General features: G+C 38.5%; 1 non-coding gene across 1 annotated transcript; it reads left to right on the top strand.

The window, feature by feature from the left end:
* The first annotated feature begins 4,415 nt into the window (after window positions 1-4,415).
* Window positions 4,416-4,517, top strand: LOC122150274. The gene has a single exon (XR_006163576.1). It is a non-coding gene; the product is annotated as a U6 spliceosomal RNA (small nuclear RNA).
* Window positions 4,518-6,577: the final 2,060 nt, after the last annotated feature.

The following is a 6,577-nucleotide window of genomic DNA, read 5'->3' as shown; positions in this document are numbered from 1 at the left end:
CCTCCCCTCCCCGCCCACCCCTGGCAACCAACAAAGAAAGTTTTCCTTCATGTATAAACGTTTCCTTGACTTTTTATAATAATGAACTAATACTGTATTTGTCCTTCTGTGACTGATTTATTTCACTCAGCATAGTGTCCTCCAAGTTCATCCGTGTTATGCGGTGTTTTGCAGACTCTACATTATTGTTTAGTGCTGCATAGCATTCCATTGTGTGTAATGTACCATAGTTTGGTCATCCACTCTTCCATTGACGGACACGTAGGTTGTTTCCATCTTTTTGCTATTGTAAATAGTGCTGCAGTGAACATGGGTGTACATATATCTGTTCCTGTCTTGGCTCTCATCTCTCTAGGATATATACCTTGTAATAGCTTTGCTGGATCAAATGGTATTTCCAATTCCAGATTTCTAAAGAATCACCATACTGCTTTCCACAGCACTTTTATCACTTCACAGTCCCACAAGCAGAGTATGAGAGTCCCAACCCCTCCCCACACCCCTGCCAGCATTTGTTATTTTCTGTCTCATTGAACCTTGCCGTCAGTGCTGGGGTGAGATGGTATCTCATTGTTGTTTTGATTTGCATCTCTCTGATGGCCAGTGATCCTGAGCATCTCTTAAAGTATTTGCTGGCCACCTGAATATCCTCCTTGGTGAAGTGTCTATTCATGTCTTCTGCCCATTGTTCAATTGGATTGTTAACTCCTTTGCTATTGAGGTGTTGGAGTTTTCTATAAATCTTAGAGATAAGTCCCTTGCCAGATATATAACTATCGACAAGTATGAATTTGTTGCTGTCACTTTTGTTATGTGCTTTTCCGTGGCCGATTTCTTTGTTCCATGTAATTTTCTGTGCTGAGCTTGTTTTGTTTATGAATTGTGTTATCACTTCCTTCATTGCTGTTGTTTTAGTATTCGCTAAATATTTGTACTGGGCCTCTTTTTTATTTTGATGTGAAGGTTTATCATTTTTCTTTGAGGATACCCTGTGATTTATAGTTTTCTTCCCAAGTTTAGAACAGTCCATTCTATCTTGTAGTTGTCTTGACATCCCTAACATTTAGAAGTTCTGTGACTACACAATTTTTTCCCTATTTTTGGTTTGTAGTTGTCCTCATTTGTCAATTGATGTCCCTGGTTCCTTGTTTACAATCTTGTAGGCTTCTTTACTTTGGATAATTCTGTAACTTGATTGGTTTCTAGGTTATGCCATCATCATGTGTGTTAATTGCCAGTTATTTTTTGCTGTTGTTGGTTCTCTGTCCAAAGGACTCCCTTTAGCATCTCTTGTAAGGTCAGTCTGGTTTTAACAAATTCCCTTAATTTCTGCTTATCTGGAAATGTCCTAATTTCACCATGATATTTGAGGGACAATTTTGCTGGGTACATTAATTCTTGGTTGGAAATTTTTCTCATCCAGGGTTTTATATATATCATCCCAATGTCTTCTCGCCTGCATGGTTTCTGCATAGAAATCTGAGCTTAGTCTTATTGGTTGCCCCTTGTAGGTAACGTTTCATTTTTCCCATGCTGCTTTCAGGATTCTTTGTCTTTGGGTTTGGTGAATTTGATGATGATATGTCTTGGTGATTTTCTTTTGGAGTCTATGCTGTTTGGGGTTCATTGGACTTCTTGAATAGGTATATTCTCATTTTTCATCATACCAGGAAAATTCTCTTCCAAGAAATCTTCAACAATTTTTTCTGTGGTTTTATTTGTCTCTTCCTGTTCTGGAATTCCAATGACACATAGGTTATGCCTTTTGATGGTATCCCACATGAACCTTAGGCTTTCTTCATTTTGTTTTGATCTTTTTTCTGACTGATCTCTTTCCAAAGAAGTATCGAGGTATTTGCTTTCAATCTCACTAATTCTGTCTTCCATTGATTCAATTCTACTTTGCCTGTTCAATTTGTCATCTATTTCTGAAAATTTAGTATTAATCTTCTGGATTTCTATGTGTAGATTTTGTATCATTTCTAATTTTTCATGTATTTTGTCATTTTGTTCTTACATTGTCTTTTGAAATTGTTCTAGGGTTTTCTCTGTGTTTTCCTCAATTTTGTCAGTGTTTTCCTTGATCTGTCTCTCAATTCATTGAAGGTAATTAAATATAATTCTTTTGAATTCCTTATCAGGGAGTTCCAATGCTGCATCTTCCTCAGGGATGTGTTGGGTCTGTATTGTGGTCCCTTGTTTTTCCTACTTTATCTTGCTTCTTTTTGTGAACTGCGAAGCTCTGTTGTCTCCGAGGCATTGTGACATTTTTGTTTTTATATTTAGTTGGTGATTGTATATTGGAGTGACTTGCCCATGATTTTTATTTTGTTATCTATGTAAGCAGGGTACTGTGTTGTGCTCTTCTGTTCACTAGTTGGCAGCACTTATTATACACTCACCACCTGTGTCCTTTCCCATTGTCAGCCTCCCATATGTCTCTGCCAAGGTCTGGTGTTAACAAATTTAACAAATTTCTCTTTAACAAAGAGAGCCTTTTCTTAGGTCCCTGGAATCCAGATGAGAATGCTGTCACTTTAAAATCCAAAATGGCCACCATTTGTAAACATTCAAAATGGCTGTGCCCTCGGTCACTTTATATATGCAGAATTGTCACCTCTTGTTATCAAAATGGTTGCACCCTCCAGACAGCCAAAAGTCCACAGCTCAGGTTGTCTCCCTCCTTGCTATTTCCCTTCCTAGTCATAGGCCACCAACGCAATTGTCCCTGCAGCCCTTGGGAACCAAGGCTGATCTTTAGGTCAATTCTCAGGTCCCAACACCACTTGAAAATATTCAGACTGTTGGTCCTGTCAGAGTAGCTGACAGTCCACTGCTCTGACCATCTCTGTTTTTGTTCAGGTTTTTCCATTAGTTGGTCCCGAATCCACGCCTGTATACTTCCTTTCAAAGCTCAGGGCTCCAGGATTATCTTGTGTATCTCTGTCAACTGGTTTCTCTTTTCTGTGTTGAAGAGGGTCTGTGTAGCTTGTGTACCTATTCCTCCATCTTACCGGAAGTGCATATTTTTAAGTTTTAAAATTTATTGAGGCTTGCTTGTAGCCTAAGATATGATCTATTCTAGAGAATGATCCATGTGCACTGGAAAAGAATGTGTATTGATTTTTGTTGAGTGGAGTGTTCTGTACATCTGTGAGGTCGAGTTGGTTGATTGTCTTGCTGGAATCTTTGTTGATTCTGTGTATTTGTTGAGTTTCTTTCTAGCTGTTTTGTCCTTCATCAAAAGTGGTGTGTTAAAGCCTCCCACTACTATTGTGGAGTCATCTATTGCTCTTTTCAATTCTGCTAATGTTTGTTTTATGTATATTTGGGGTTCTTTCATAAGATGCATAGATATTATGGTTATGTCCTCTTGCTGAATTGACTCTTTTATCATTATGTCCTTCCTTGTCCCTTATGCTGGTTTTTGCCTTGAAGTCTGTTTTATCGGAAATTAATATTGCCATTCCTGCTCTTTTTTGGTTGCTCTTAGATTGATTTTATTTTCCTCATCCTTTGATTTTTAATTTATTTTTATCTTTATGTGTAAGGTGAGTCTATTGTAGGAAGCATATTGATGGCTCCTGTTTTCTTATCCATTCTACCACTCTCCTTCTAATGACTGGTGCATTTAATCTATTCACATCCAGTGTAATTAAGGACAGGTATGAATTTACTACTGTAATTGAATGAGAAAAGAAGAAAAGACTAAAATGGATGTCAGAAGAGACTCTGAAACTTGCCCTTCAGTGAAGAGTAGCTAAAGCAAATGGAAGAAATGACAAGGTAAAAGAGCTGAACAGAAGATTTCAAGGAGCAGCTCAAGCAGACAAAGCCAATTATTATAATGAAATGTGCAAAGACCTGGATTTAGAAAACCAAAAGGGAAGAACATGCTCAGCATTTCTCAAGCTGAAAGAACTGAGGAAAAAATTTAAGCCTTGTGTTGCAATATTAAAAGATTCTATGGGCAAAATATTGAATGATGCAGGAAGCATCAAAAGAAGATGGAAGGAAGACACAGAGTCACTGTACCAAAAAGAACTGGTCGATCTTCCTCCATTTCAGGAGGTGGCATATGATCAAGAAGCAATGGTATTGAAGGAAGAAGTCAAAACTGCACTGAAGGAACTGGCGAAGAATAAGGAATGTTCCTTGAAAGCAAGAATGGCCAGACTTCATCTCACCTATTTTGTCATGTTGTCGTAAGGAACCATTCCCTGGAAAAGGACATCATGCTTGGTGAGGTGGAGGGTTGACGAAAAAGGGGAAGGCCTTCAATAAGATGGATTGACACAGTGGCTGCGGCTATGGACTCAAACATAGCATGGATCTTGGAGCTGGTGCCAGACTAGGCAGTGTTTCATTCTGCTGTGCATAGGGTCACTGTGAGTCAGAGATGCCTAGACAGCACCTAACAACAACGACAACATACTAAAACTGGAACAATTCAGAGAAGATTAGCTTGGCCCCTGAGCAAGGATGACACGCAAATTCGTGAAGCATTCCATATTTTTACCAAATGTGCATGAACTGCTGAATGTAAATCAAATTTGCTTTGTAAATTTGCACCCAAAGCACAATTAAAAAAAAATAATCAAATGATGTATTGTACTGGGAGAATTTGCAAAAGACCTCTTTAAAGAATTTAAAATCAAAGATGTCACTTTGAGGACCAAACCATAGTGTTTCCAGTCACCTCATATGCATGTGAAAGCTGGACAATGAAGAGGACTGAATAAGAATTGATGCCTTTGAATTATGATATTGGTGAAAAATATTGAATATAGCATGGACTATCAGAGGAATAGGAGCTCTGGTGGCATAGTGCCTAAGGTATTTGACTGCTCACCAGAAGGCTGGTGGTTCAAACCTACCAGCCACTCTTCAAAAGGAAGACAGGGCAATCTACTTCCACAGTGATACCAGCTCAGGAACTCCAAGAGGGGTTTCTATGATTCAGATCTGACTTGATGGCAGTGTTACATCGCATTATCAAAAGAATGAACAAATCTGTCTTGGAAGAACTTCAGCCACAATGCTCCTTAGAAGTAAGGATGGTAAGACTTCGTCTCACATACTTTGGATATGTTACCAGGAGAGACTAGTCACTGGAGACTTGTCATGCTGGTAAAGGAGAGGGTCAAAGAAAAAGTAAGATGCTTAATGAGGTGGAATGACACAGTGACAACAAGAATGGGCTCAAACATGTCAATAATTGTGAGAATGGTGCAGGACCAGGCAATATTCTGTTCTGTTGTATGAATCAGGGTGGTTATGAATCAGAACTGACTCGATGGTACCTCAGATTTGCTAAGCATATCCTCTGTAGTGAACACCATGCTTGGATTGGTATAATTTAGCTGGTCTTGGATCACTCCCCTCATCTCTATTTCTCATTCTCTCTACACCAGTGCCTTTTGACTGTCCATCTCCCTGTCTACTCTCAAACACACTCTCTACTCTTGAATCTCCTCTCCACAGAACCCCTGGGTAGCTGGTCTTGACCAAATGTTACAAGCAGAGCCATGAATCTGTGGGTCATCCTGGGAGACTCCCTCCTCTCTCCAGATTAGATTCCCTGTATTTCAGAAAACATGAAAATGTCCATGTCTTTGATAGGGTAATTCCCACTCTGGGAATTTTACCTTAAGGAACTGAGGCCATATACAACCATAATATTCTGCAAAAGAAGAAAGGCTCAGTAAATAATACTTAATCTACTCAAAAGGCCTATTATGTAGCAATGGTTCAAAAAACTATTAACAACAGGAAATATCACTTGTTAAGTCAAAATAGAAAGAAAAAAAAAGTGCTAAATTATACTGTAACTATGAGATACACACAGTGAAAATGTATATATGATAATCACCAGGCACAGAGTCTGGGCAGGGTTACCATCCCATGGAGAGGCCCTGGAGTCAGAATACTTAGGTTTGAAGTTTGGTCCCACTGCTGGAAGCTGCATAACCAGTTAGTTGGGCCCTCAGTTTACTCTTCTATAAAATGAGGATATTTGATAGTTGTGTCAATCTCATAGGGCTGTGTGCAGATTAAATGAAATAGTATATATAAAGCACTTAAAATAGTACCTGGCACACACACCAGTAATACCCAAATATTAAGTTATTATTATAAGAGGCAGAATCACTAGTTGATGTTTTCCTTGTATTTGTAATTACAAACATCCAAACAGTGAAGGTTGAATCCCAGCTTCATCAGTTTACTATCTATGTAGCCTGGGCAAGTTATTACCTCTTTACGCCTGTTTTGCTCATTTATAAAATGGAAATAAAGGTACTATTCTGAACCACAGTCCCCTCTGTCATTGACCACACCAGCCACTGCCATCTACAGCATGACATGTTATAGGCTCCCATGCAATACAGCACTCTGAGAAGGAGACTCATCTAAAGTTCTATTTTAATAGAATTTAGAGTGTTGTATGAAATAAACATTCAACCACTCTAAATAAACACTGGAAACCAGTAGTATAAAAATAATTTATCATTATATAATTAGCCATCATATCGTAAAGCATATCAAAAAGTTTGAATAAATTATGTGGCGTCTCTTT

Source organism: Orycteropus afer, unplaced genomic scaffold (assembly GCF_000298275.1).
Source record: "Orycteropus afer afer isolate SDZICR_OR568_19922 unplaced genomic scaffold, OryAfe1.0 scaffold00112, whole genome shotgun sequence".
NCBI classification, from domain to species: Eukaryota; Metazoa; Chordata; class Mammalia; order Tubulidentata; family Orycteropodidae; genus Orycteropus; species Orycteropus afer.
This window is presented reverse-complemented; position numbering and strand designations above follow the sequence as displayed.